This window comes from Rhagoletis zephyria, unplaced genomic scaffold, assembly GCF_001687245.7.
Source record: "Rhagoletis zephyria isolate East Lansing unplaced genomic scaffold, Rhagoletis_zephyria_1.1 Rzeph_scaffold_03618, whole genome shotgun sequence".
Lineage (NCBI taxonomy): Eukaryota > Metazoa > Arthropoda > Insecta > Diptera > Tephritidae > Rhagoletis > Rhagoletis zephyria.
The window spans coordinates 48,980-60,460 of NW_016160701.1; the positions used below are offsets into that span (position 1 = coordinate 48,980).

At 31.8% G+C, this 11,481-nt stretch overlaps 1 long non-coding RNA gene across 1 annotated transcript; it reads left to right on the forward strand.

Annotated features, from left to right (window-relative positions):
• Window positions 1-700: 700 nt before the first annotated feature.
• Window positions 701-10,639, forward strand: LOC108369348 (uncharacterized). Its single transcript, XR_001848493.1, has 3 exons — window positions 701-934; window positions 10,168-10,206; window positions 10,590-10,639. It is a non-coding gene; the product is annotated as an uncharacterized LOC108369348 (long non-coding RNA).
• Window positions 10,640-11,481: the final 842 nt, after the last annotated feature.

Sequence of the window (11,481 nt, forward strand, 5' to 3'; positions counted from 1 at the left end):
TATTCGCCGCACAATTTTCAATTTTATTTAAAAATCTGCTGCGAAACGGCTCGCATTCGAAAATTTTTGCGCGTACTTTCAGTGATTGTTTTAACTACTACTGCTCGGAAATTGAGTTGATACATTTCGGTGATTTATTTCGTTCGCTCTTACGTTTACATATATTGAAAATTATGAGATTTTTTTTTCGGTCGCCCATATTAGCTATTTAGCAACTTAGCGCGCCCGAGTGTTGAGACAGTTTTATATGAATTTCGTGACCACTGGCACACATTTCGCCGTGCGTTTTTTCTGCCTACATACATATATAGATGTATGCATATATATGTACATACGAACGAGTAGTGTAATTTTCTTAGACCTGCTCGGACGTCAGTGTTAAAATTTCACATCAGTCGTCGAAATCATTTAGATTGCGAAAATGTGCGCATTCGCGTCAAAACAGTTCAGCAGCTGAAATGCTGCACACCTCATACGTAAATATAATATAAAAAAATTATATATATATAACATACCTGCGCAGACTGCTGTGTAATCTATTGCAAAATCAATAATATAGATTTATTGATAAAAACAAATATACTACATATTAGTGCATCAACAAATAATTAAAAAAAAAACAGCGAAATTTTTTAAAAGCTAAATTAATATAAGTATGTATGTTTACATGGTAGACAAAATAAAATTGATAAGGATTTAGTGCTCTTCAACAAAAAAAAGGTGTTATATTTGAAACATACAAAATTTAAGTGATTAATTGAAATTATAAATATTGATTATCAGGCTTAATTCTACGCCCGCATAAAAAATAACAAAAAAAAGCTCTAAAAGCATCTCCTCAAAAATAAGCAAATAACTTCAAATACATATATCACTAGTGTGTTCATTTCTAATTCGAATGAGCGCAATGAGTGGCCTACGCCAGCAATTAAAGGTAAGCTTATTTGATTTTATATTTAGCTTCCAAGTGGCGATTGTTGCCCTAATGCTGATATTTATATATATGTATTTGCTAATTTTCTACTCAGGAAAAACTGTATGTGCATACTTATGTACGTATGTATGTATGTGTGTAATCGTGATCGTTGTTCACGTTTTTTTTTGTTTTGATTTTACATCAGATACCCTTTAGACAAAATTACTGGCATTGACTTCATAAGTAACTAGTAAAAACGATAAGTATTTATAGTAAAAAAAAGCTTTATATATTTTCAATTTATAATTAAAAACAAAAAAAAAAAATAAACCCCACCCAACTTCTTACAGCTTTGGCCAAAAGTATTAGGCTCCCCAATATATGATGTTTTTTTTAATTTTGGCTTGTTTATTTAAAATTTAAATATTTTCTTTTTAAAAGCCTAGCTCGGTTTCTAACAAAAAACATATAAATTCAAATTCCTAACTTTTTGCAAAAAAAGGCAAAAATTCTGCAAACTTTCACCAAAATTTCCGACCTCTTATTCAGAATCTTTAGAAATTTTGATATGTAGTTTTTAGCCCATTAAATTTTAGTACAATAAAGTGCTAGTTTCATGTTGCTAAAAAATCGCGTTGATTTTTGATGATAAACAAAATTGAAATTTAAAAAATTATGGGCAGGGCTGTATTTTATTTGATTCCTCCCTTAGTTCAGTTGCGGATTCTTTTTAAAATGCTCTCAAAATGCCATTCGGTTAGTGTGGTCACCTCTCGAATTAGCCAAAAAATATCTTGCATTTCACAATTCTTGTAGGGTCAGAATGACTTGTCTACCATAAGCGCTCTCTTGGTGACGTGGACATTGTTTTCTGGCGGAGATATGCGGCTTGTCAAATACGAAATCTTATCATCAGATTAGGTATCAGGTATCAATCCCAGGTCCCATGGAGTGGTAGTACGCACCTCTAACCACTCACTCAGCCACAGCCGCCATTCTCCTTTATCAAAGCTTATTTAGGTATTTCATAAAGATCATTAAGATAATGTACATTGTGACAATAATTGTTATGAATTAGTGTTGGCCATTAGCTAACATCAAAGAAAATGTGATAGTGTATTGTACTTTAATTATACTTATACTAGGAAAGAAATAAATTATCCATCATCAAAATGGAACTCGATGTAAATTTGGTTGATTCAAAGTGAGGTCATGTTAGCTCAATGTGGCTGCTCCAAACCATTATGATACCACTCTGTCTGGGTTCTAAGCTAGGCTGCGACGTTGGCTTAATAAGAAACAAAAAAAAAGTTAAACAGTCTTGAATGTTATAAGGTTAGGTGAGCTACAAGTGACTGCTGGTGTTTCTACTAGCACGCGCAGGCATACATTTTGAGTACTTTGATATACTGCAGGTGTTTCTAAACCCCTACTTCTCTTTGAAACAGTTCGTGGAGTCAACAAATCTCTACAGGTTAGATCGTTTAAAAATTCTATACCCAAAAGTTTTTGTCGTCTTCTACATAACTCGGGATATTCACACAAAGTCCAGGTGTTGAGATTATTGCTGCTCGTCAGACTTCTCTCTCTCTAAACTTCAGCGAGAATCGAACCCGCAACATTTGATGTACTGAGCCAGAAAGCTAATGACACTAAAACGCTTTGTTCGATTTTTCTGCCTTGTCATCGGTTTTGGATGATAACATGGGCAGACTCTACAGCTACGTATCTACATAGTTGGTGGGTAGTGTTGAAATTCGATTTTTTCCAAATTTCGAACATTGCCCAACCATTCGATTATTCGATTCGAAATTTGATGGTGCAAAGTCGATGTAATTCGAATTTTTTGGAATTACCAATTTTTTTTTGACNTCGGTTTTGGATGATAACATGGGCAGACTCTACAGCTACGTATCTACATAGTTGGTGGGTAGTGTTGAAATTCGATTTTTTCCAAATTTCGAACATTGCCCAACCATTCGATTATTCGATTCGAAATTTGATGGTGCAAAGTCGATGTAATTCGAATTTTTTGGAATTACCAATTTTTTTTTGACGTGAAACTTCTTAATCGAGTTCGGAGATGTTTGCGTTAAATATTTAACACCAAGTCATAAAATGTGGCCACCTGTTTAAAAAGTCAAACTCAAATTACACTGTGGGACAGCCGAAACCAGCCCGGACTTTGTTAACATTTTCTGAAAGTATACCCAGTAGTAAAACACACGGTGGATTTGCAAAAGTTAGCTTGTATTTTTATTTCACCTACTAAAGTTTTCATTTCTCGGCCTAAGTAGTTTTCAAAAAAGTCGAAAAAATAGGTAAAACAAATGTCTGGCGAAATGAAAGGTTAAGACATATATAATAAAATTTCATGGGAAATATTTTCGTAGAATATTTTAACCCATTAGCTCCCGCCTAAAAGGGGCATTTTGACCCTTACTTCAAGAAATCCCGCAAAAAGCAAATTTGGAAGGTCGTTAGAGGTTGGATATATTCTAAAAAATTATTCTCCTGAAAATTTTACTAGGGGTCTTCTCAGGCAAAAGCTTCATGCTGGAAGCCTCTAAAAATTTAAAATAAAAAATAAAAAAAATACTACTTTTTTACAAAACATTTTTTAAATTTGAGTTTGGAATAACAGTTCCTTCTTGGCACAGATTTTTGTCTCGATGCGTCAGATCGAAAAACATGTATTTTACACACACACAGTGATGACAAATTTAGTCAGAAAGAAGAAAGCTGAAGAGTTGAATTTTTTTGGAAATAAAGATGAAATTCGATTTTTTATAGAAAAATTCGATTTTATCCGAATTTTAGCAACACAAAGTTCGTTATCAAAAATTCGCCATTTTGGAGCTAAAATTCGAATATCGAAGCTTCGAATATCGTATTTACCCATTCCTAGTTGCGTTGCCGTCTGTTCGTTCAGAAGTCTTTTGCAATCGCAAGCTCCATTCCGGGCACCATTACATTTTCGGGGATTCAATATATTGGCTGGCTCTTTTTCTTGTTCAATACTTGCTGGGCAACCGTAGAGCCAATTATTGCATCACCTCCGGGGTGTGTGCTACCTTATGAAATGAATATACGGAAGAAAATTTGGTAAGTGGCTTTGACGGTTGCCTCGTGTGTAGTCAGCATAAGAAATCTTAAAATTGTTACCAATACACAATCAGCAAATCCAATCATATTTTCAACTTTTCAAGCTTCCCAACACGATCACCTAAGTATGTAAATTCTTTGAACATTTCTGATTAATCATCAGTTGTATTAAAACATATAAATAAAAAACTGTGTCTACGTACAAAGAATAAATTAATAAAAATCGATGACTCAAAAAATGCACCACGTTATCGACATCTTATACGAGTACGAGTACATCATCTATCGGGCCATTTATATTCAAAACACACGCTGAGGTGCGCACTTAACACGTTCATGGCCACATTGGTTGTTTGCCTTTCATGTTGGCATGGATATAAAAACATTGAATGTGTTCATTCGCACCTGAAGCGCATACAATGAGAGCTTGTACGTACATTGTTCGAGTTTAATTGCAAATTAAGAAATTAACACATAAAATCAAATATTTTTGCAACGTGGCATTCAAGTATGTACATACATAATACTAAAATTATTTGGCGATTATTTACTAGCAGTTCGGGCTGCATTGCCCAAGTGTTAGTGTTGTTTCTTGTTCAAAAATGCTTCATTTAAATATGTATTACTCAAATACAACATACATATTTAACATGTATGCGCATGCTTTATTGCTTAGGCCAAGTATGTATCTCCGATATGCGGTTGATTTCCATTGAAATAGAAAACATTCTCTACGTATCAGCTCAGCTGGCTACTTCAGCCACCTTAAAAATATATTTCTTTATTTATTTATGTAGTTATTTATAGCGCTTTATGGCATATTGACCATTGCCAATTTGAATTGCCTCAGATGTTCTAATTTAGCGAAAAATTCCCTAAGACATTTACTAATTGGAATGCAAAAAAAAAAAAACAAAGCAGAATTTGTAATATGTTAATTACATTGAGATTTGGGACAACAAATGCCAATTAGAAACTGCTGACTATTTGTTTATGTTTTCTAGTTTCCGCGATTTTTAACAACAACGAGATCGCTAGATTATGTTTTTTTTTTAATTTAATGACAGTCGTAGGCACTGAATCGCTTCCCAACTCTAGATATAAACATACATATGTACAAAACTAGCCATCGCGGTTTTTTTATTGATTGGCAATAAACTTAACCCTTGACGATCGAGCGATCTAAATGGGTCACTTTTTAATTTGGTTTTACTAAATAAGTTTGAATGCCGTTTTTCAAATAGTTGTATTAAAGAAAAAATTGTCCAGTTTGTTATAATTTCACGTTTTTGATAGTCTAAACATTTCCAAATACGGCAAGCATTTTAAAAGGAAAAAATTAAAGTTTATGTTTTTCTCACCAAAATTATCAAAAAAAAACTCGATGAAATGGGATGCGTATGTATACTNATATGTACATTAGACTGCATCACCAAAACAAGTTGCGGTTTTTTCCGCCGGAATTACAAATTTTTTTTTATATTTGTAGACGTCCACCAAAATATTTCGGCAATATATTAAGATTTACGTGAGCTGGGCCGACTGGAAAATACCTCCAAAAATGTAGTTTTTTACGAATAAAAGTAGTTTCTTAAAGAACTTTTTGCAAAAAAAATCGCCTCAGATGATAAAACAGTTGAAGCTTAAACAATCTGCATAAAAATATTTAAGAAAAATTTTCAACGGAATTGTAATAATCTTTCATAATTTGCATGAATTAATTTGCAAAGAAACAAAAAGGGTGAGGAAATACCTTTCCAATGATACCTCTCGTTTAAGTCTAAATCGGAATAGTTTTGGCTCAGTAATTCAAGCTTTTATTATACCAATCTTTGAAAAAAATAAAAAAATCTCATTATTACGATTTCGTTGAACATTTTTTTTTTTAAATATTTGTATGCATATTTTATTAAGCTTGAACTGTTTTGTCATCTGAGGGGATTAAAAAAAATTTTAAAAACCTATTTTTGTTCATAAAGAACTCTATTTTTGGAGGTATTCTCAAATAGGTCCAGCACATGTAAATCTTAATATTTTTCCGAAATATTCTGGTGCAAGTTTTAAAATATAATAGATTTTATAATTCCAATGTACTGTACTGTGTTTCCGTACAGATTTTTTTTTTTGTATGGATAGTGATTCAGTCTAATGTACATAATATGTAGGTACGTTAAACTTCTAATTTTTTTTTATACTTATATATTTATTTATTATTTTTGTATATATTTTTTTCAACTAATTCGCTAAAAGCGCCAAAAGCATAGACGCATTTATAATGTTTTTTTTCGGCACCGCAGAAAGCGACGTAGACAACGTTTTTGTGTTTACATTTTGCACGCCAATTTTTGAAATTTTTATTTTTTAATATTTCCATCTATTTGATTCTTTAGCTGCCCAATTACGTTATTTCATCCAAAAACGCACAACTAAAATTTCAGACTTTGATTTGTGTATACATAAATATAAATATGTACATATGTATGTATGTATGTACATACATAGTATTAATTAAATGTACACATCAGACAGTCAACGATTTTCCTTTGTTCACACGAGACTTGAAATGTGCTTTAAATTGCTTTTATGACTAATTAATTTATCTGCGTTTTATTAAGAAAATCGCAAATGTACGTTTGTGTACAGAAAAGAAATATTCAAAAATATTAAAATTCATAGCGTGTGTGTATACATATACAAATTTATTCTCACGCGCATGAGTGGATGAACGGCTGAAGCGTACGCGAAATACTTGCTTGTCTATATCAAGGTGCCGAAAGAGCTTTTAACTTTTCTTCAATTGCTAATAAATCACAAGATTTGATTAGCTCATTTGCACCGTTTACCGTTTATTGTTTTGCGTTTTTTTTTTATTACCATCGTAGTTGATATTCATGTATTTAAACAAACAACAAACGCAAGTTTGTATACATTTTTTTCTGTTACATTCAAATATTGTACAAACATACATTTGCACTCGTAATTAAAATTTTTACGTTAATACATTAAAAAAAAATTTAAAAATTTTTCTCAAGTACAACAGACAGATATACAACATTATATGTAAATCAGTGCAATGTCTCGTAAAATGCATGGCCATTTGTTAAAACGATTTGGCACTATTACTCGTTGGCGAGACCCTTGCTAATTAAATGTTAAAATTTGTGTGGGCATAAGAAGTTAAAATGTGAGACATAATTCCGCACTTAAAGGTAGTCGAAAAATGGGGGAAGCTTAAAGAAATTATCGTAAAAATTCAATAATAATTTTCAAATAATACAATTTTGTTTTTAGAATAAAAAGACATAACATCTTTTAATATAGTTTTATTTAAAACAAAAAAAAAGAGAAACAAACTTGAAAAATTATCGCATAAATGTATACACACAATATATACGGTGGCGAGCATATAAATAAGGAAGATACATTTTGGCTGGTTTTCTTTTCTTTGTTTAAAATTTTTGTATTATTTTTTATGAAAATAAATTTATTATCTAAAAAAACCATGTAAATTGAAATTTCAAAACATTGAATTTTAACAAATGCTGATAAAAATTTTAAACATTTTAAACAGATTTTTTAGATTCAAAGTGCAAGTTTGAAGTAGTTTGGACTTACCGTTGATTTTTGGCAATTTTTTTGTTCGCGCGTTTTCTTCCATACAAAGTATGTTCGACAATTTTTTTATATGGAGAAAATGAGCAACACCTTTCACAAACAAAAATTACAAAAAATCAACGGTACTTAAAATTTACACTTTGAATTGAATGGGCTGCAAAACTGCACACTCGGAATGTTTCTAAGACATCTAATCAAAAAACTCAACATTTTGATGAAACTTTGTCGAACATCGCTAATTTTTAAACAACGTTTGAAATTTTGAATTGCATGGTATTTGTTAAATAACGAACTACACTTTCATAAAAAATAATAAACATGAAATATTAATTTTTTGCCACTGTATCTACAGCTTATATTTTTCATATCCATGCATTTTTAGAGGGAATTAGTATTATTTTTTTATAATTTCACTTAATTCAAGTTAGAACCATGTCATGAAAAAAAAGCTTAACAAATAATTATAAAAACCTTAAAAAAATCTGCCAAGAGTGATAGACTGCAATATAGGGAGAGTACCAGTTTGACAGAATAAAACATAACCAAAGATCATATAAAGTAAGGATGCTGGCTACGTTATGGCCCGCTTATAATCAATGTTTTTTGTTATAACGAATGTGCTGCCACGTTTGTAAGAAAAATTGTTTTTGCGTCAGAGTACAGGGAGACTCTTTTTAAATTAATAAAGAAAACACTAAAAATCGGGACATAATCGGTACAAATATGAAAAATCGGGACACTTACATACACGTCCCGACTTTTAAAAAATATTTAGAGGGACAATTTCCTCAAAATCGTTACTGTCCCGCCAAAATCGGTACGAATGGTCACCGTACTCATACCTCAACAGACCTATTACCAAGGTAGCAAATTTTAATTAATCATTTGTAAACATATTATGTTTATCAGAAAAAAAATACTTCGTTATCCTAGAAAAAAAAAACACTTGGGTATAACAAACGACAACTAAAATTTTTAATTAAATTTTGCGCTTAAGAATAAGTATTTTGTGACCAGCCTGCAATATCATTAGCGCATATTTGTGATTCTCATATTTAATTTGAATACTTTGCATTTATTGCAAAACATTTTTGAATCTAATTTACAGACATGTTTTGCAATTTGGTTATTATTTAGTACTTAAATTACTTTCTACATTTTTGTAATTTCGAAATAAATTATAAAATATAAAAGCTGTTGAAAAAGCGAAACGTTAAGTAGTACTACAGGATTTTCGAAATAATTTGCGATAGAATTAAAAGAGTACAAATACATATGTTTATGTATGTATGCACCTCATTTCGTCATAGTTGGCCACCAAAAATATGAACAATTTATACATAGCTAGAAAAAATGTTGTGGTTTCATGTGGTTTTTGTTTACATATGCTCAATACACTATACATACATTCAAATATTGTACATCTCTAGATTTTATTAAATGTAGTGCCCTAAAACGTCTGTTTGCCTGTCTGAACGCACTAAACTCAAAAGCTTCCTAAAGGATTTTTTACGGTTTTCATTAATTGACGGTGTGACTCTGGAGGAAGCTTTTCGTGTATAATTTATTAGGTTTTGTTTTTGTGAATTGGCGAAATATGGCGATAATTGTTGAAGGTGTTTGGAAAAAATAATGTCGATGCGTTCGTTCTATAGTAAAACAATTAAATAAGTATGTAGATACAACTTTAAACGATCGGTGTCAAACGAAAGGCACCTGCGTAGATTTTATTCCAAGCTTATTTATGAGCTTCAGAATAAAATAGAGAATTAAAACTCATTCAACAAGTCAGTAATGTTAAATATCACAATTCAACGCTATCCACGCATTCCTCTTCTTACCAGAGGGGATATCTTTTTAATAAAGCCAAAAAAAGAAATGTCGTCGCTTCCATGTCAAACTATCGAATGTGAAGGCAAAGGAGGGAGAGCAAAAAAACTATTGTAAAAAATGTTGTTGTCCATTAGGAAAAGTGTGGGACAGAAAAAAAATCTGCACTGACTTGTTCTCGAACCCGAGGCCTACTGAATGGCAATTCACAGATCTACCTATTCATAACGTAACGTAGATGTCTTTTCATTGTATTTGTGGGAATTTACCAAGAAGTGTGTTTGTACTGCTAAATAAGTCGCCGTAAAGAAATGAGCGCAAGGGTTTTAGTGGCTAAATTAACCCTCTAATGCCCGTTTTTAAAATACCGAACATAGATTTTGCAAATAAGCGTTTTCGGATAAATTTGGGCTTCTGATTTATAAAAAAAAAAAAATTTGAGCCAGTACAGCCATGGGTTTAACTGTGGTCTGCTTTCGCTATGGTGGTTGAATCATTAAATTTTATGGAGTATTGTGAAAGATATGGAGCAGTCAACCAAAAATGCCTTTGGGAAATATTGAGTCGGATAAAGCTTTTTAACTTACGATAGCCTTAGACGAAAATCTTAGGCTCAACACTCGGTTCATTTTTAAGGTTTTAAAACCCTATCTAAAATTTGTTGTGATATTTTTTCAATGCTGGTTTATTTGTATTTTCAGATGCTGGGAACAGCATTGCTGGGGAAACGTACCACAAAGGTGAGCGATGTTTTTATTTACCAATTGAACTTACAAATATCTAAAAAAAAAATGCATATCGTTACGTAAAGGTGAAAAAGATGTTAAGTCTATTTTGTGGAAATTTTTTAAGTAAATATGTTGAGGTGGTCTCATAAAACAAAATTTTTAAATCTGAATTCATCTATGTGCAAATAAGAAAGCCATTAATCACCTAGGGCGATCTTTTTGACAAATATGGACTTGTTTCTTGGGCGCAGCATTCAATAATTTGCATCAAACGACTAAATTTCTTGAAAAGTGGACTAAGCATCTTTTCTCCTGCGATATGTAGTACATAGTTACATATCTACATAAATACTTGAAGTCATATTAAATTACTTTCTTGATAATTTTTTTTACAGTCTGTCAAAAAGAAACCATTCACTGAAGTGGAATTAAGAGGTAAGTTGAACATTTTTTCTTGTTTTTTCTTAAAACATACAAGTATTAGACGAGAATTATGCCGTGATTTTTCTAAAAATTATTTTTATTTTAAAACATTCAAGTATTTTTTCGAAATCGTTCAAACATACAAATTTCTATTGTCCGTTTCGAAGAAACCACCAATTGTTAAGCACTGAGACAAGATGTAATGAGGGTCGTATGAAACTATCAATAAAACCCTACTGTGAGAAATGTGGCATCGAATAATTCGCTTTTTTTGCATAAAAACTTTACTATACTCGTAGTTTATGTTGCATTAATAGTTATGCCAAAAATATCTAATTTTCATCATTCTCTCCTTTATGTTAGAAACAAATATACTACTTATTCACACTAAACCTATACATATTTTTAGATATCGACATACTTTGTAAACTTTCACTTTTATCTATTGGTGCGGACATAAAAATGTGTTGCAATAAACATCATCGCAGTGCAAAAAATCTCTCTGCCGCAAGACTAAACTGTCGATGTTGCGTATACGCCACGTATGTACTTACATTAACGTATGCTGACCGCTTTGTACAACTTTGAAGCTGTCAACCAACGGCTTGCCCAGCTCTTTGAAATATCTATGCCTAGCAAAATTTCTACACTCATACATACATACATTTATTTCTCTATTTATGTATGTACGCGCACACGTTGACCGATCGCGACATGCCGTGATTACGTTTGCCTATTCGTTCGTGGCTGTGTATAATTTTAGATGTTGCACTAAATTTGTGCAAGTTTGCAAGTTGTGGTCGCGCTGTGTTTGTCGCATGTCGATTTTAGCTGGTTGGCTTGTTGTCGCAATAGTTATGGTGT